Source organism: Manis javanica, chromosome X, assembly GCF_040802235.1.
Source record: "Manis javanica isolate MJ-LG chromosome X, MJ_LKY, whole genome shotgun sequence".
NCBI lineage: Eukaryota > Metazoa > Chordata > Mammalia > Pholidota > Manidae > Manis > Manis javanica.
In genome coordinates, this window is record NC_133174.1 from 1,114,688 (window position 1) to 1,134,857 (window position 20,170).

At 49.1% G+C, this 20,170-nt stretch overlaps 1 long non-coding RNA gene across 5 annotated transcripts in view; it reads left to right on the forward strand.

The window, feature by feature from the left end:
- The window catches only part of LOC118971542 (uncharacterized), a 34,211-nt gene that overhangs the window by 5,434 nt on the left and 8,607 nt on the right, over nt 1-20,170 (forward strand). For 3 of the 5 annotated variants that reach the window (XR_012127412.1, XR_012127411.1, XR_012127408.1), the window contains exon 2: nt 17,943-19,289. This is a non-coding gene — a long non-coding RNA (uncharacterized lncRNA). Of the gene's footprint in view, nt 1-10,206; nt 10,347-17,942; nt 19,290-20,170 lie in introns of all 5 variants that reach the window. The other 2 variants (XR_012127410.1, XR_012127409.1) reach the window with 1 other exon arrangement.

A 20,170-nucleotide genomic window follows, 5' to 3' on the forward strand; every position in this document is an offset into this window, starting at 1 on the left:
TGCATTTGCCCCATTACACTTAACACCTGCTGGGCTGTCCAGCACCCTTCCCATGCCCGGGCAGCTACCCCCACGCCTTGCCAAGATGCAGGATGGAGAATCCCCCACCCTGACCCCACCAGGGCCTAGCTAGGACCCAGGATCATGCAGTCCTACACAACCCTTCAGAAGGCTGACCCCGCACCCGGAGGGAGTGAAGCCACCGGCCCTGGCTGTAAGGGCACATAGCCCAGCTATTGGGCGCGACCCTCCGCTGAGGCCACCTGGAGTGGGTTCCCATCTAGATCCCGGGCAGCTTGGTGCAACCCAAGGGTGGCTTAGGAAGGACCCCTCTGGCCTTTGCAACCCTCTGTCCTGCAGAAGAAATGGGGGCAGGGAAGCCTTCCCAGGATTTCTGGAAAGACAAGGGGGTGTCAGGCAGGCTGGCCTGGCCAGCTGTACCCAGCATACAATGTGAGGGAAAGACACAGCAGCCACCACCCACCCTGAAGAGTTTCCCACAAGAGCCGTGGCCCACCGTGCCCAAATCAGAAGGCCCTAGAGCCAGGATTCTAAGAGTAAAATCCACCAGGGCCCTCCATGCCTCTCCTTCGTGGGAGAGGTAGAATTTCTGGGTGTTTGTCCAAAACAGAAAGGCGAGCTGCCAGGCATGTTACCTGTGGATGCAAAGCCAGGCCATCTGTCCCCTGGGGGCAAGACCTAGGAGCCGTCCTGCCTCATCGCCCTCCAAGTGTCTGTATTTAATGTGGTTTCTGGAGCTGTGGATTTAGGATTCCAGCTCCACGGAGGTCTGCTGTTCAACATCTTAAAATCAAGATGTCCACCCACTGGGCTCCCACGGGGTTGACTTGGGGGAACCTGTTTGCAGTCTCATTCAGGCAGCTGGCAGAGTCCAGTTCCTCGGGGCAGTGGAGGGGAAAGTCCGTGTTTGCTGTCTGTCAACAGGGACAGCACTTGCCTCCCAGTGGTCTCTCTCTGGTCTATGCAAGTGTCCCCTTTGTCTCCTACTTGGAATTTCTCCAACTTCCCCTTCTGTCTCCAGCCGGACGGAGTCCTCTGCTTTCAAGGACTCGTGGGATTAGAATGGGCCCAGCAGGGTGAGGGAGCAGCCATCTGATTGACCCAGAGCCCACGTCACCGTCACCACCCAGCACCCTTTGCCCACGGCAAGGGGCTCACAGTCCTCTTCAGGGTCTGTGATGGTGCTTTCAGTGTTACTTCTTACAAATCAGACAGAAAAACAGGAAGAATACAATCCTGATGAATATAAATAAGGCCCGCTCCTTGGCCGTCTTACCAGCATGATTGTAAAATACAATTTTCAATAATTTTTTTTAATGGAAGAAGCCATGGTGTCCATCAAGCAGCCCTGGAGGGGACAGATCCTGAAACATCCCTGTGGGGTGGTCGTTTCCTAGAGGTGATGGTCCTTGGGGAGGGTTTGGTGGGGCTGGCTTCGTTCTGAAGAGCAGTGTGGCCAGGACAGGGCCTGAGTTTGAGTAGGATCACCTTTGTGTTCATGGATCAACCTCCTGGGGACAATGCCTGGTCATTCAGTGGCTCCCTCCTGCGAGTGTCCCTGCAGTCGAGAAGCCCCGGTAGCACCCTCGCTGGTGTCCTAAGGAGCAGGACGACCACCCTACCCCCCCTGGAGACAGGGCCTCTCTGTTCTTCCTGATGCAAACAGTTATGTTGTGCATGTAGGAGATTCCCCATAAATACCCAGGGCTTAGCTAATACAAAGTGTACGTAATTCACCATGACGCTCCAGCCCATCCTACAGGTGATGCCCTTTCTATGCACCAATATTTTGTATTTCAGCATTTAATTCCTCAAAGCTACTGAGCCCGTGGCTGGGTATCATGGCTGTGTAGGTAAAGGCTATCTCCACAGCAGCAGGCGCAGACAGAATCCTCATAAACGTGTGCTCTGTGCATAAAACTGGCTGGTCCCAGTGGACGTCAGAATGGGACCGTGAATGGTATTGAACCGAATTATCCACGGTCCATCTTATGTAACACGTCAGCATCTTAGATCCCTTCGGCTGTTATGGTGCCTGTGTGTATCTGTAAACATCCCCGTACAAAATCCTCAGGGTGAATAGAGTCATGAGTTCAAGAAAAAGCCAGCATCATTGCAGAGTCCTGTGCTGTCTTAGATGGCATTCTCAACCATCGACCCTCAGGGCCTTCTCTATCCAGAAATCGTAATTCTGTGGGCACGTCTTAAATAATCACGCTTCCCAATGCACACCTGGGCCACGGCATATTTCCAAAGCAGGATGTAGTGAAGCCGCTGCCTCCACCATATCCACCATATCCATGCTCCTACGGGTGAACGTGGCCTTGCTCCGTTCAGTTCTGTTACAGGTCTTCCTGGTGTCCATGGCACACACTGACCAGCAAATCAGCATTTTCAGCCCATCTGCTCCCGCCTTGTGTCCTGTATGCATTCTCTCCCTTTGGCCTGCATTCCCTGTTACATCTAAGAAGTGGGTCCAGGGGTCAGGGGTGCTTGGCCAGTGGAGAACTCTGAGGGAGAGACCCCTGGGTCAGGGATGAGGACCCCTCTGCTGGGTACCAGAACTGAGCCCAGCCTTCTTAGCTTGGACATCATCTCCTGTGGGTCCACACAGCCATCCCTTCTGTTGCCATCCTCAGTCTTGTGTGGGGTGGCAGGTTGAATTGTGTCCTCCAGAAAGGTGTGTCCACATTCTAGCTCTCCATACACGTGGATGGAGCCTTGCTTGGAAATGGGGTCTTTTGCAGACATCACCAAGGTAGTCCTGGACCCCGTATCAGTGACCGGGGTCCTCAGAAGGACTGAAGAGTTGGAGACTGACCCAGAAGGATGAAGTCCATGTGAGGAGGTGGAGATGGGAATGAGAAATCCATGCACAAAGGGACACCCAGGATGGTGGGCAGCCCCTCCCCCCCCCCACCAGAGCTGGGCGAGCCTGGAATGGATTCTCTCTCAGACCCGCCAGAAGGAACCAGGCCCCCTCACGCCTTGACTTCAGACTTGCAGCTCCCTGACGCTGCGACAATAGATCTCTGTTGTTTCAAGTCACCCAATGTGGGGTACTTTCTCAAGAGAGCCCTGGGCACCCAACACAGATGCCAAAGGGGGAAAAACTCCACTTACCATTCTGCCAGATACAGTTTGGTGCCCTCAAATCCTCACATATGAGGAAATAGGACCCATGCGCCCTGCAGACCCCCAAGTTTGTCCGCAGACGTTTGCATTATCTGATGAAGGCATGGATTCCATTGACACTGAGCCGAAATGTCCTCCGGAGATAACCTTATTGGGGTCGTGGAGGTACCCGAGTTAGTTGCCCAGCAGAAGGAGGAGAAATGGGCAGGTGCCCCTAGACTCGCAGGGAGACAGGCATCGCACTAAAGCCTGGAGCAAGCATTTTGGCCTCTTGATAGGTGCAACATTTAAATATCTGACTGATTCCGTCTCATGAATGATGAAGCCAGAGTTCATTGGGATCGTTACCTCTGTACTGTGGGATGTATGTGTGTGTGTGTGTGCGCGCGCACGCACAAGTTCTCACCATCTCTACTTCACTCTGGGTGCAGGAGGGATTTCACTGGAGTCTGGGGATGACCAACACGTGGTACGCACCACCAGTCACATGACATCAGCTGTTGTGTACTCAGAGCCCTGGGCAGGAGGGCTCCTCAAATGACAGATCCACTTGGGGCTGCACTTGGGCACCTGGTGACCCACCCCAGGGACAGGCTATGTAGCCCCAAGAGTGTGGCCTTGGGTCTGATGGGAGGATGTGACAGTTTGTCCGAATGCTTGCCTAACCTGGCAGGGTGCTGAAGCCAGCAGTTCAGGGACAAAACAGGCTTTTGTAAAAGCCTGGCCCCCAGGATAAGGAGGGTCGTGTGTACTCCCATAAGGTGCCTGGTGGCCCTTGGAGCTTCCCCAGACATGCACAAAGTGTGTGGTATTGAACCCTGATAGTACGCTAGGAGGGTGGGCTCGGTGTCTAGTAGGGAGGGTGAGTCCCAGGGTCTCACTGACATGCAATCCCAGGAGGGACCTACAGGGAGGCCGAGCCCAGGGACAGACCACCTGGATGTGTCCTGGGAGTCCTGGACAGTTGCTTAAAGCCTGTGTCCTGCAGGGATGGTGCACACTTGCCAGAAATTTTTTGTGACTGAATCCAAAACAGATTTGTAGCAGAGTCCAAGCTCACGCCACTCCCTGAAGGACGTGCCAATAAGTCGAGAGGCAGGGTGTTGGCGAAGAAAGCTAGTTTATTCATAAAGCGACTGTATTTGAAAAGCCAGCAGTCCGAGGAGATGGCGGGCTCATATCCTAAAGCCCCACCTTAACCCAGAATTGATTTCCAGCTTCTTGTATGCTACAGAAAAGCGGAGCGGCAGGGGGCTGAGGTCGGGATGTGACAGACCGCAAACCTCTGATGCCAGCGAGGGTCTGAAGTCGTTTGTGAAACTCAGTGTCCCTGGTCAGTTGATTCTCATCCACCCAGGTCTGCTCGTGATGTTCCCGTAAATGTTTGACCGGGCGGCATTATTTGTGTGCGGAGGTCCCTCTCTCCTCCGGGGAGGCAAGCTTTGGGTGAGGGGCTGTGTACAGAACTCCCCAGCTACGAGCAAAATTAGTTTGCATGATCCAGAAGCTGACGTGCAGGGCTTGTGGACCCAAAGATTAAGGCAGCAAAAGGGACAGATAAACTGTGAAGCAGAGATGCCAAGCTTTCTTTCTGCCGTTAGAGTTTTATTCTGTGTCCTTCCACCGCAGTACCCCATAACCAGACCCGAGCAGCTCTGCAGAGTTCTCTGTGACCTTATGGCGCATCTTTGAACCTCAGGGTGATTTGGGGACCCCAGGGGTTGCATATGGCATCAGAACTGGGGGTGGTCTTGGAGATGTTACACCGGGGATATGAAATTATATTCCAAGAACCTGAGAAATCCCCGTATTCCTCGGGAGACCGCTTTGTTCTCACGAAAGTAGCCCTTCCCCACCTGGTGTTCATCCAAGACAAGGCAGGACCCCGTGACCTCCATCCTCATGACCATAAATTCCCCTCTCTCCATTGTCAACCCTCCTGGTGTTTTGCTTACAAAATTAGAAGCGATAAGCCCTGTAGAGATTTTTTGTTTGTTTTTGTTTGTTTTATGGGCCCTTTGTGGACCTTAATTCTGGAAGCAGCTGTCAGGCACCCTGTCTGGTGCCTCTGTGGGCGTACATGGAATACTGGGTGTCTCTTGAAGTGTCTGGGGGAAACCAAGAGAGGGTGCCTTTGAAATCTGTTTCTGAATCTGCGATCGCATCTTATTTTCCGCCATTGGGATGAGCAGGACAAAGCAAGCCCCGTCCATCTGAAGCCACCCTTAGTGGACTGCCTGCGTGTGGGGTGTTCTGCAAAAGGGGCTATAGTGTGAGACGCGGTGCCGCCGAGGCAAGACACCAAACCCCACGTAAAATCCTCTGCTTGCTTTCATTGCAAGTGTGCGTTAAATAGCTAACGGTGACAGCACATTTTAGTTTCTGCCCCACATTGTTTTCTGAAAGTCGGGTTTTTATTTCAATCCCGTTGGCTTTTAGCGCTGACCGTCCCGCAGGCAATAGTACAGCAAGTTCACAGAAGTTGAATGATAAGCAAACCTTTCCCCCCCTTACACTCTCGTGTGTCGAGTGTATAAAATCTAGGAAGACCTGAAGTCCTGGGATGTCTTCCACACCTGCGAGAATTCTAATGTGAAGTGTTCCTCTCTGGCATCTGAGGTCTGAAAAGTAGTTGCTTAAATTCTTGCACTTGACAGCTTTTCTCTGAATCATGACCCCCACCCCTATTTCCTAGGGAGCCGTTTTTTCACCCCGTTTGCACAGTCCTATTCGTGTGACTTTATCCTCTTTGTGTCTATAACATGGACGTAAGACCCTTTCCTGAGGAGAACTATCTGACTGTTTCCTTGAACATCTAGGGAGGGAGAGGTCAGCGCTGGCGGCTTGGGAAGTTGGTTAATTATCTGCAACGTGCTTATTTGTTACTATGATTCTTCTCCTCCTTACAATCATCTTGTGTCTTTGCTTGGTCCCTGTTTTCCTGGGAGCATTTATTTCCTGCAGTCTTGGTCCCTGAAATTACTACGTGTGCCCTATAGGTCCTGATCATTCATTGCTGGAGGGTCACAAGAATCAAAGCGGACGTATGTCACCCGGATTCGCTAGGCTGCCGTAGGGCTTCGAGCGTGAATGTGAACACTGGGATTTTCGTACGAGGCCAACGGTACTTGGGGCCAAGTTGTGCGGGAAGAGTAGAAGGCAAGATGGAGGGGTTTGGGACAAATGTGTCCCATGCCCAACCCCCAAGTTGGAAAACCCATGACCACCTCCCAGCCTTGGGCTGTTCATTGTTCCATAGGAGGGCGCTCAAAATCCCACACCGTGGAGCACAGACTGTGGGTCTATGCGCCTTTCTCTCTGCTACCAAAACCAAGCCGCGGGCCTTGATTTCTAAGAGCTGGTGTCATTCTAGTGGGAAAGAGCAAGAGTTGTGGAGCTGGGCGGCTGAGGATAGAACTCAGCAGCCACGCCTTGCTGCCCGGTGACCCCCCAGGAAGCTGCTCATGTTTCTGTGCCTCGGTTTCCCCCTTTGCAAAATGATGGGAGCAACTGTTGCTCTAGATGTGGGTGGTGTGAATGGAGAGACGGTGCAGAAAGCAGCCAGGCCTCCATAAAGATGACAATGGCTGTTGTTTGTAGCCACTGTGTGCATTTGACCCACCTGTTAAGCATCTGATAAGTAGTAATCGACATTAGTAACTGGTGATCACTCAGGGGTTAATATTCTCAACATCCTGCTTAAAACTAGTATGTGCCTTGCATTCGGTACTTTTTTGAGGGTACACAAGGACTTTGGCATTTTTATGACCCTCCCTCCCCAATTCTGCGTGGTGTTGGATGCCGTTAAAAATGACTCCGAGGTGATTTAGGGTGCGTACTTGACTTTCAAAAACACCGGTTTTACTCGGAAATGCAATGACAGCGTGTGCTACCGTGAAGGTCCATACCGCATTTGGACTTCTGTGCACCCTGCCTATGTTAAATATGCCACAAAGCACATGCTATGGGTTAGAGTTTTGTCTGGCAGGTAAAACTTGGGTTTAGTAGAAGGTGACTGTCTTGTGTGCACCATTCAGTGAGTTGACAATCATTCACACCCACTCGAGGCATAGAAACTACATCGCCCTGAAAAGTTCTGGTAAGTTCGTTCTGCTCCTGCTCATCATTCTGCCAATAATTTGGGTTGTTTTATCTTCTTTTTCTGCATGCTAAGTTTTGCGTGTTTTGTAACTTGACACAAATGGAGTCACGTCATATATGCACGTTCGGGAAAGGCTTCTGTCAGCATGATCAGATTGTGGGTGTGGTTCTATTTTGTTGGTGAGTAGGATGCCGTCGTGAGGATATACCAGTGGCTGCTTATCTACTCATCTATTCATGCATTGGCGCACTTTTGGCTTGTTTACAGCTTTTAGCTATTTGGGGACATTCTTTCTTCAAGAACCTTTCCTTGTCTTACCTTTGTCTTCTAATAAACATGTTATTATATATTACATAAATATGTTATAATGTTACGTATGTCATAATAATACATGCTGTAATGAAAAAACGGTATAACCATAATGTAGTATGTAATCTTTTATTATATATTAACAGATAATTATAATTTGTCATTGTATTTTATTATAATGTTACATTATATACTTACATAATTACAATATATAGTCCTTTATTACATATTTTATTATATAATGTTTATATAATATATAACATAAAATATATAATATATATAATTACATACAAGTAGACTACTTAATATTGTCCCTCAGGTCACTGGGCCTCTGCCATTTTTGACATCATTTTCCCTCCATTTCTCAGGTCAGATCATTTTTCTTGTCCTATTTTCAAAACCACTGACCCCATCTTCTACTCTTTCGAGTCTGCAGTGAAACCTCTTGAAGAACTTTCCTCTTCCGGATTGTGGAAATCCCATTTGGCGCTCGGTTTATCATTTCCAAGTTTTCTACTCGAATCCCCCATCTGTTTATTCATTGTAACTATTTTCCTTCAGCTCCGGAAGCATATTTACAGTTCCTATCTGCTACTTTCCCCCCGTAGGTCATCTGGGCTTAGCAGGTATTGATAATTTTTTTCAGTGGATTTTAGGTCACATCTCCCTGCTTCTTCACGTCTATCAATTTGTTCTTTTTGTCACGGATATTGGTGTTGGTGTGTTGTATAGACTCTGAAGTCAGTTGTCTTCCTCTGAAGACTCAATTTGCCTGACTGGCTGTAAATTCTAAAGGCTGCCTTCCCTGCGGTGGGCAGAGGCTAAAATCCCTGCTTCTTGCAGAAATGTACACCCTGGTTCGCCAGGGCTTCCCCACACATGCAACATAGTCCAGATATGCCCAGGATTTGGGCAACATTCATACCCAGATTTTAAGGCACCAGCTTGCAGTCTCCCCTTTCAGGAAGGTCCTCATCATGTCCTATTCATTGTGACTCTGGCTGCTGCCAGCTTTGCCCTCTGACTTGTAGGCTGACAAACCTGCAGAGGTCTAACTTTCCCCACATCAGCTGACTGGGCACGGTCCTCGTGAATGTCGCATAGATGCCAATCTTCCACAGAACAGTTCCTTGTGTTTTCAAGAGATCCTGCCCTCCAGTTTCTCCTATTTGGGGTCATTCATCAATGCCTTCAGATAGGGTTGTGCTTGTTTTTTTTTTAAGATTTCATTGAGAGCTTATAATATAATGTTATCTCTGGGATACTGGGTCCGATAGAAGTTATCAGGCAATTGCAGGAAGTGGAATTCAATTATTAAAGGCCACTGAGAAGACAAGTTGCTGAGAGAACTTTGCTTTCAGACACTGACTCCCTGCCTTGTTTCTGTTGTGAAAATACTCAATTGTCTTGTATAACTTACTTCCTTTTATGGTGAAGCCTTTGAAGTGAGAGGCTTTTGGGAAATTCTGTAATTTCTGTAAGATCGTTGTTCTTAAAGTTCCTCCTGGTGAAGAGCAGAGGTTTTCCACATCCTTAATATAAAGGGAACATACTTGCCCCCTGTCTCACGTGAGGGTTTCGGCCCTGGGTGGGTTCACTCTGGATTCAGTGAGACCGAGAAATGACGATGGAACATTCTTGGACTAAAAGTGTTTTTCCTCGGCTTTATTCTCACTGCGGTAGGTTGAGCACTAGAAGCACATCGGCACGCAGGAGTCTGTAGGTCTGTAACCCACCTCCACCTGTGCCTCTGCCCAGAGCCCTGGGCAGAGCTCTTTGTATAGTGACTCAGTCAGTCATAGCTCGTTGCCCACGGGTGTGGGAGCAGTAGCCTGGCAGCAGGCCAGTGACATCACCAAGTACTTTAGGGTCCCGGGAGGATCCTGGCCATAGGCGCGTCCGCTTTCCCCACAAGCACTTCTTAATAAGGACAGTGCATCAGAGAAATGTTCTTCAACAAATCCATTACCGACATAGTAACTTCCTTCCAAATAATACAATATGGAAACAAGGGGGTAAAGGAGTATCTTGACAGTGGAATCACGTGACAATCACACCTCTGCCAGGCGGTCAACATGCAGAGCGGTGGGGCAGGGTGAGAGCGCGCTCCTGATACGGCATGACAGGGCAACCCTTTATCTCTGCCATCTTCCTGCCCGCACCCACAACCCCCACCTCATCATGAGAAAAACATCAGACAAACGCCAGTGAAGGGGGGCATCCTGTAGGACGCATCATCAGCCCTTCTCCAAACTGTCAAGGTCATCAGAAACAAGGGAAGTCGGAGAAGCTGTCACAGCCCAGAGGAACCCGAGGCGATGGGACATGTCATGCGGGACCTGCATGGGGGGCCTGAGGCAGAAAAGGGTGCTGAAGGAAACTGGAATACTGTGAACTAGTCAGTAATAATGTATCAATATTTATTTGTTAGATGTAACAAAGTAGCACGCTGTAGGATGGAACAAAAGGGAAACATGTGTGGTCTATACACCAACTCCTAAGAGTGTATTAGCAATTTCCTGTAAAGCTAAAACTACTCTGAAACAAAAAGCCACTTTAAATACACAGTAAAAAAAATCAAACTCTATCTGTTGAACAACCGGCATTACAATTCAAGCCCCTCCCACTGTGGTCCACAGATGAAACACGCCTGAAACTATCTTCTCAGCCCCGTCGTGTGACAGTCGGCACCCCAGTGCCCTCAGAAGGCTGATGTTCGTCCCACATGCCCGACTCACCGCCGGCAAACGGCTTTGCCTGAGGAAATCCTGATACCAAGGTGATGTGTCCATTCTTTTATTCAGCCTAAAAATGTGTCAGATTGATTTTGCCTGTAGAAACCCTACTTCTATCAACTTCCTAAAAACGGGCAAGATGGTTTCCTGTGAAACAAGCTTATATTATCTATCATGAAACAGCCAGTGTTCAAAATAGCACTTGATTCCAATATCCTGCAAAAAAATGAATATAATAGTGATAAAAGAAATGCAATGTTTCAGACGTGAGTTTGTGCAGAAACTGTCTATTGTCCATCCTTAGGGGGCCTTGGGGATAATGATAACCCCGTACCCAGCAGGTTGGAAGGATTACATAAAAGAGATAGGTGTAAACAAGTTACCGTAATGTCTGCACACAATAGGTGCTTGATACATGGCAAGTGCAATTTTTCTTTTTCTGATGCGTGTCAGTGTGAATCAGGGTAATCGCTCTTGCATTTTTTTCTCCAGAAAGAAATATTGTATCCATCTCTTTTGCTGCCATCTCTTGTGCAATGTCTGAGGGGCTTGAAGATTGGGGTGTTTGCATGGGAAAAGCATTTTGGTTTTCTGATGATCCCCAGAGGGAAGGGTCAGCCAGCAGATGTAGCCAAGGAGAGCCACGTGGACAGGGCCACGTCCAGGAGCCGTGGTCTTGGATAAGAACAGAACACCCATGCCCAGTGTCTCGGTGTCAGAGAGCCACGGATACCACCACCCATCTTTGATGACCTGCTCCCTCCAACCTCAGCTCAGGTTCCCCATTGTCAGAACCCAAAACAGTCATCAGAGGGCAAAGGGGGGGGGGCCTCACGGATGCTGTCCATGGTGGTGAGCCCCCCAGTGCTGGCTGAGCAGGAGAGTTTAGAAAGCGGGTCTGGAGGAGCAGAGGAACAATACAGGGCACAGACTTTAGACAAAAGTGTGCATCAGCGAATGGAACATGTCATGCCTTTGCGTTATTTAAATAGTTTAAGATGGGAGGGAAAGAATTGCAATCAGTATGTAAAGAAGGAAGACAAGGACGGGAAGGGATTTATTAAATGCATGGATTTAATAAAAGCATGGAAAGGTATCGATTCAGCCCAACAACAGCGTCCTTTTCTGATTAAATTCAGCAAGAGTCTTACGACCGTTCATCTCTATTTATCATGAAAAAGAGGCAGAGAGCCAATTGCAGGTGTTGGGGTGCCTCCCCAACAGTACACAGCTTGCTTGTTGTGAGTGGGGGGGCCTGTGGTCATCGGCGAGCTCTCCGGGGGCACTATCGCCGTGGAGGGATTTCCAGTCGGGTGTCCCCTAAGGATTCCTAGAAATCTCCTTGCTCATTCTACAGGCTCTGACAGAAAGCAAGTGGCAGCAAGCTTGATTTTCTTCGTTTCACAGACGTGTAGAAAGGCATCCTGGCTGGTGGACGTCGTAATAATTTTTTTAAATAATCTGCATTCATGTTCTTTCCTAAAAATATACACTGATTATGAAGAAATCCAGTAAATGTGTTGCAAGCCGGCATGGTTTCCACATCTCAGATTATTCTGAGCGACACAAGGATCCGGAAGGTGAAGTGTATGTGGGGTGCGTCGGTCGCCACGGGGGTGTATTAATGGGTTAATGCTTTTCCTGAGTTCCACGGAACGGAGGTAAGGTCCATTAGAGCCATTTAAAATTATCATAAAACTCGATGCAGATGCTAAAAGCCATGTGGGGGAGCCTGATGCTTAGAAGCCCGGGGTGCATGGAGTGGGGCTGGTGATGATGGCCATTTCAAATGTTCATGCTTTCATTAAGGATGTCGGGGTACCACGTGTACCCACAACTTGCACTGGACTCCAGGACCATCATCAGCAAAACATACCATGTTTATTTCCACGTACAGCAGGCTGTGCCTGACTCAAATGATTTCATCATCTTTAGAAAGATTATTTGGCACCCGTTCTTCAAGCATTTGATCTGTCCAGATACATTTTTTTTAGAAAACAAGCATTTTTTTTTTTTTTTTTTTTACCTCTTGGATTTCTACACTAGAAATACTTGGACACGGCCGTGATGGTTGTACGGTAGCCTAAACCAAATTAATGACAGGGAATTGTACCGTTCAGAAAGGTTAAAAGAGTATATTTTATGGTGCTTGTATGTATGGATACTATGTATTTAGAATATCTATAAATATTATCACAAGGACAATTTTTTTAAATGCTTATCATGTTTCAGTATTCCGTGTCGCACCCCCAAAAGATCCACGCGCACATATACACCCCACCCTGCACACACTTTTTTTTCTTCATTTTATTTTCTTCGTTTCACAGATGTGTAGAAAGGCATCCTGGCTGGTGGATGTCGTAATAATTTTTTAAAATAATCTGCATTCATGTTCTTTCCTAAGAACATATGCATGCACACACATGCAAACAAGGGTCGAGTGCTTCTGTATATTTTTTTTGGATATGAGCTTGCTTTTCCTCAGAGTAGGGAATTACCTTGATGCAAATTGAATTTGCTCTCACCTGTGCCGGAAGAAACAGGGGCACTTTGACAACAAAAGTCCTCGCCACCCTTTCCACCTCCATATCTGACACCAAGCTGGAACCTAACGTGGTTTTCCTGAGGTGGTTAAGTCACAATAGGATTTTTATTTGTTGACGTCTTTATATGTAGCTGCTGTCCTACTTTCTTCCAAAACGGACACGGCTTCAATCGCTGAAAATAACATCTGGACCATTTTTTATTATGTCCCTTGCAATTTTTCAATGCGTCCGTAGCTCGGAGATTTGGAAGTTTTGTGCACGGGGTTGGTGAATATTCTGCAGAGGATCGGTGGAGGCCAGTCTCTCCTATCTTGTCTCACACCATGCCTGGGTCCCTGGGCTACACACCATAGGGGCTTGTTTGTTTGTTTGTTTGTTTGTTTGTTTGTTTGTTTGTTTAAGACAATGGCTTTCCTTTGAACATGTCTTCTAGAAAGGCATGCCTCCCCCAAGTGGAGCCGTCCCTGAGACGAGTGAGGTGAGGCTCTGTGTGAGGGGCAGTTGTACCCCAGGTTATTTGAGGGCAGTCGACGTGAGTCGGATGGAGGGTGGCCCCACATCTTTCGAGCAGGCCTAGGGAGAAGACAAGGAAAATCCGGACCCTTCTCCGGGGTTACACTGACTGCTCCTCATGAGTGGAACCAACCGTTCTTTCTAAATGTTCGCTTAGCTTGGCGGAGGAGGTGCTGATGAAATAATTGATGAATGAATGAATGTGTTTCCCCCAAAGACAGGTTGGCGTTCTGAGCCTCAGAAGCTGTGAATGTGACTTAATTTGTAAATAGGGCCTTTGTAGATATAATGGGTGAGGACAAGGGGACGGTCTTGTTTTAGGATGAAGATGGGTCCTAAACCCCATAACTGACGCCCTTATGAGAACAGGGAAATGTGAACACTGGACGCACACGGAGGGACAAGTGGAGGCAAAGACGGGGGTGGTGTGTCCAGAATCTCAGGGCTTGTGGGCAGAAAGGCAGGGAGAAAGATCGCCCGCCAGCGCCTCCAGGGGGACCCAGTCCTACCTGGACCTTAATCTTGACTTCCGGCCTCCAGAACCATGAGAGGACCCGTTTCTATTGTTTTAAGCCTCCACTTTGTGGCCGGATGTTCTGGTGGCCCCAGGAAGTTAGTACACAAAGTTGTCATCATTCACGCATGTGGCCCAGGGTCCTGAGCTCGGCCCTATTGATATTTAGGGCCAGATCGTCCTCTGGGGCGGGCATCCTGGGCACTGTGGAGTGTTGACCAACCTCCCTGGTCTCCACACCTCCCCCCACCCCAGATGCCAGGAGCAGCCCTCACCCTAAAGTTGTGACTCCCAGTATCTCCAGATACGGCGTAGAACCCGCTGGGGAATGTCCCCACCCCTAAAAAGCACAGTTTTGTACCATTCAATGCTCCAGCGCTCTTAGAGGCAAGAAAAATCCGACACAGAAAAAAAAATAGGCTCTTCTACGTGAGAATTTAGAAGACACGCATGTAACAGTTGTTAAGACATCACTCAGTGGCTGGACAAAACTTATCGGTGCGTCTTGAAGCATGATCGCAGTGCGGTCCTGAAAGAAGGAGGGCGCTTGCCCAGAGAGAACATGCATCCCTTCTGCAGGCAGGTGACAGATCTCGGAGGGTATTTGATGCATCGCCCTGTTCTTCATGTGAGCTGTGTCTCCGGGGCGTGTGTGTGTGAAGGGCCCGATTTCTTTTTAATTGAACCAATAAATTATTTATCTCAGCTGGGTTCCTGTTCTGAGGGTTTTTACAGAGATGGAAGCTAATTTATGTAACAGGTCTGACTGCCCCATCGCAGGTCTTTGCAGGCCTCTCCTTGCCCGTGGAAATGGCCAATGTCCACGTTCAATTTTCCCCTTTGTTTTTCTGCACTGTTATCTCCTATTTTGCAATATACGTCGAGGAAAATGAAGAACACACACGTGTCGCTTGTCTGTAATGCGGGGCTCTCTCGTTCGGCGCCTCCTCTCTGGGTCCTGAAGGATTTTCAGGCATGGAGTGTCGCCCCCAAGCCCACCCCGAACTCTCAAGAGACAGGCAGCCCTCTTAACATTGAGATGAAAACGTGGGACTTTGCCACCCGAGGCGGCACCCAGTACACATTTGAGAAACGTTCTGTTGCTCACAGCGAAGCTGCAAAAATATTTTGACATCCTGAAAGCTGCTTCCTGCTGGTGTAGGTGCTTCTGTTAAAGAGATGGGGAAGGAGAAATACGAAGAAGAAAAAAAAAGTCTGTCTTACAACCCACCCGTGATTTAGAAACAGAACATCTTGGGGAGCATTAGTCACCTTCCAAGTCTCAGATGGTGCCGCTGATTCATCGCGTTGTTTTTCTGACTCTCACTCCAGGGCACCCTCGACCTGGCGCCTTTTAGGGGATGAGCTGGAGCCCACGTGCTTTGCCCTGGGAGGGCATCCAGAGAATTGGTTGTGCAGGCAGCAGAGGTGCTGGGCATGAGGGCAGGGGGAGGAGCGGCTACCACTGAGGAGCCCCCCACCCCACACCCAGAGGAGGAGCCAGGAACAGGGGTGTCCATGCTGGCAGAGGGCAGAAGGGGGGAGAAGGAAGGGGACCCTCCCTGGGTGGAGTTCCTGGGGGTCCCAGGCTAGCACAACACGTGCTGGGGTGGACGGGGCCGCCCACCCGCCCCCACTGGAGTTGGGCGTAGGGGTGGTCCTCTTCCAGAAGGCCCCTGGCACCTCCCTCAAGGGACCACTGTGTTCTGGCTGACATGTACCCAGAACGAGTCTGGGGCCTCCAGGCAGAGCCGACACCCTCGGGTATTGGAGATATGGGAGCATGAAGGGGAGACAGTCAGGAGGGAAAAGGCTGGGGTTCAAGAGCGGCCTGAGCCTCACTCTCTGCAAAGGATGAGGGCCGTCATGCTGTCCAGGACCCCGGGGGCATCTCCCAACACACCCCTGCCTTCCGCACAAGCCGTGGCTCCCAGAGCCCAGCCGTGTCCCCTCTGGGACTCCCTGGGTGCCCAGCTAGACCTCCAGCCTCACCAAGAGGCCGCCTCTCCCCCTCTCCATGCAGCCTGCTTGGTCCCGGCTGGGCTGATCCCTCCTTCCCGCGCCCGTGATCTCCGGGTTCCCCTTCTTGAGGTGCGTGCCCATCTTATGCTCAGGTCTGCGCCTATGCACCCCTGGCTACCCAGTGACACCTGTTCTGACCTGGACCTGCGCTGACACGCCTGTGCCCATAGCTAGCCCAGTGCTGTCCCCTGGATCCCGTGTGCATGCCTGCAGCCACACACCTGTGCTAGTACCTGTAGCCGATACTTATGTGTATATTCCTCATGTTTATTGGTACTTTTCCTTTTGTGCATTTGCATACACCTACACCTATTGTGTGCATCTCTATCTGTATCTATTTATATTTATTTTATATACCTATGTCTGTATAGACATGCCTATGCCTCTATTTGCACACTTATATCTATATACCTCTACCTGGTCAGCCACACCATTACTAGATCTATGCTGTACACCTATGTAGGTATTAACCTATATACTTGTACCTACACCTATATATATATATATATAGTGTATATATATAGTGTATAGCTTTGCATATATATATATATATACACATTCTCTTCCTATATACACATATATACACATGTATGCGTGTGTCTGTATATATGTATATATATATATATATGCTTCTCTTTCTATACCTATACTATGGATTTATAGTGCTGCACTTATATTTGTACCAGACCTATACATTTATCATTCCACCTTCAACACCAGTGCAATTCCTTCATCACCCACATTAGGAATGTTTGTTTTATTGGGATCAATCCCAGCCCCACAGCTACCCCTGCATCGCTATAGCTGCACCTGCCCCATATGCACACCCAGGCTGTCTCGTAGCTACGGCCAATATGTGCCCATCCACCTGCACCTATGTCGCCCTCCATCTCCGTCTCTGTGTCTTCACTCCACCTCTGCAGACATGCATGTGGCTGTCCCAGCCTCTACGTCTGTCTCCATCTCTGTGTGCTTTTCTCCTCAAACCCTGTTCCCACTAAAGTGTATAAACACGGTGCTTGGGGAGGCTGTCCACCTGCTTTTGTCTGAGCAGGTCTCTTGCCCCCTCACAAATTCAGTACCAGACTCTGAAAACCTTAGTTTACCAAACCCCAGAGGAAGTCCAATATGATACCTTCATCTTTATGGTTATTTTTTACACTATTTGTTGTATTATCTGCGCATCTCACGGCCATCCCAACACCCTCTCGGTGTGGAGAAAATGGACTCTTCAGAGAACTAGTTCATACAAGAACTAGGAGAGATTTAAAATCACCCGACTTAGTAAAGTGTTTTTGTAAAACAAACAAAAAAAAATGTCATTCACTAGAATGAGACATTACTTGGGGAGCTAATTATAACTCATCTTACTCTCCTAACTGAATAAGGTCCACATTGATCTGGTCCCTTTCAGTTGCCTTTTGGGTACAATAATACTACAATGGTTAAAAGTCCTCAGCATACAAATCTTGGCATAGAAGAAACCCACACAGCGTGAAATTCTTTATCAGAATCTCTTCATGTCTTTCCTTTCAAATAGGAGGAGTTTTTTGCATGCATCATGTCTCCTTTCTTTTTTTTTGACATAAAAAGCAATTCTTGCTGAGGCCCTGCGGGTTTAAGATCCCCCCATTCTCCCTCCAGCACATCGTTGAAATCCCCAGCCTTCTTTCTGTGTTCGGTCCTCTTCTCCCCTTTGCTGTGTTGGTCTCATATGCACCTGCAGCCGGTGGGGTGGGATGGCCCGGCGCAGGTCCCCAGGCTGTGTCGTGCATTGTGTCTCATGCATCGGCCACTGACTGCGCCTTAGAGTCATTTTTCTACCCCACTTGCAATTTCCCGCCATGCCTCTTTGTTTTCCGTTAGCCGCTGTGACACCTTCCATTTCAAGTCAGCCTCCTTTTTTTTCTCCTAACAAAAGAGACTGCGGTGCACAGACTGATGCCTCTGTATAAATATTTGACCTGAATCTACACAGGATACAGGTGTGGGATGTTTCTCTTTTTATTTTTACATGCAAGGAATTCACTCCTTTCTCTCCTGAGGTCCCCGTGAGATGTGAGAACGAGAAGTGGCACCACATTGGCTGGGCTGCCCGGCTAGCTCGTGGCCCTGGATAAAGTCAACCTGCAGGGTAAGGAGCCAGTGTTCCTCGTGATTGACGGGCTCAAGATGCGGCTGCTGAAAAATCTGTGAAACACGGACCAAGTGTGCCCATTGACTGTGGCGCCCTTTGCAGCCAGCAAAGCAGCTAATCGTTGGGAAGATGTCCAAAAAGTGGTAGTTATGGAAACCTCGATAGTAGACCTACAGAGGGATTTCTGCAGAGGATTTTGTAGTAATGGGCAGCCTCCAAGGAGGAACCCTCACAATGTGCACCTCCTAACAGTCACAGCCCTTGTGTCTGCCCTCCTGAGAGTGTACAGGGAGACTGTCTTCTTTCTAAGCAGGAGCACGTGGCCAGAGGGACGGGATGTCACTTCCAAGACGGTGTTGCCTATGACTGTAACTTCCATCTTCCTAGCCTTGCTGCCTGTACTGGAAACCAGCTGTTATTTTGTGAGCTGTTAATGGAGACGTGGCCAGGCAGGAAGGCGTGGAGGTGACCACCAGCCCACACACACCCAGGGAGAAACAGGAGCCCTCCATTTCTGCCGTTGAGCACACGAGTGTGGAAGCAGACCCTCCTGCGGACTCACAGGAGACCCGAGCCCTGGATGAGATGTTTGCAGCCTGAAGCAGGGGACTAGGTCACATTGTGCAACTTACCCGGCTCCCAGGGACCTTGAGATGATAAATGTGTGTTGCTTAAGCCTCTGACTTTGGGGTTAATTTGTTACGCAGTGAGAGACGACTGATACAAAGTAGAGGCGCTCGGTGTACAGATGCAGGCTTCTGAACTCAACTTTTGTTATTCTGCATCAAAAGAGGAATGTGATTGTGGCATATTTTGAGGCCTCTGCCCCCTCCTAGTACGTTGTGTGGCTCTAGAGAGTTCCCTGGTGTATCATCTGCTGGAGCAAATCTTCCCCAAGGAACAAAGCATTTTATTCCTGTGGGGTCTGTGGTGTGTGTGGTGCTGGCCCACCTCACCAGCTTTTCAGGGAGCATCCCATATGCCAAAGCCGAAGGCAGGCACGTGGATCAATTGCACCTCCAATTTAAAAGGACCCCAACGTGAATCCCGTGAAATGGTCTCCCCTTGGATTTTGGTACTCTGTTTACCAAGAGACGCAGAGATATAGGTGTCAGTCCTGACCCAGCCTGTGACAACTGGGGACAGTTGTACCTGTGGCACAGTCTGTGCCGGTCCCTCTCACTTCCACGGCCAGGAAGACACAGATGTCTCGTGAGCAGGAAAATTGAATTTGGCATCTCATTAACACTCACAGGTAAGAAGTTTTTTTTTTGGTCGCTGCTGGCTTTAAAAAAAAAGCACAGAAGAGGTGGTATATTTTGCAAGCGGAAAAATACCATAGGCATGCATACAGCCTGCAGGGCGTTAACCACAGGTGGGAAGGGAATCGGTAAGTGTCAGCTCAGCCCTCCCGAGTCCAGACGGAGGGTTCCAGGCACCAGGTCAGGAGCTGGCAACCCCCTGTCTACACCAGCTACGGTCAGGCTGCGAACTGGACTGAATCAGAGTTGTCTGGGGGCAGGTGCAAACAGGCCCCTCTTGAGTTGTATGTCTGTCTCTTCCATCCTACCTGCTTTATGGCTCTGAGGTTCTGGGAATGGTGGGGAATCCAGGAAGAGCTTTTAAGAGAAAAATGAGTGGGTGAGCACCCCAGGAAGGAGCAAGCAGGTCTTCGCAGGAGTTGAAGACAGTCTGATCCCCAGGGGAGGCTTGGAGCGCAGATGGCACCACTGAGCCGCCTTTGTGCACAATGCGTCATTGCGAGTTCACTGCCCCAGGCTGGGTAGGGGTGGGCTGACCTCCCTGAACCGAGCCCAGTCTGGGACATTAGCAGGGCAGACTGCCAGCATCTGGGAAATGGGGGCATCGGTCCAGAAAGGGGTACACCCTGCCTCACCATGATCACCTCCCATCCCAGTGTACCACACTGAAGCATTTTTTTTCCCCTAAACTCTTGGAATATTCCATTCCCTCCTGAGATGGTAAACTGTGTGTGCCTGCCTGCCAGGACCATGGGGAGCCCAGATAGTTTCATAAACATGATTCCGGATGTGTTTCTGAAATGTTTCTGGATGAGATGAGCATTTGAATCTGTGGGTTTAGTAAAGTAGATGGCCCTCCCCAATGTGGGTGAGC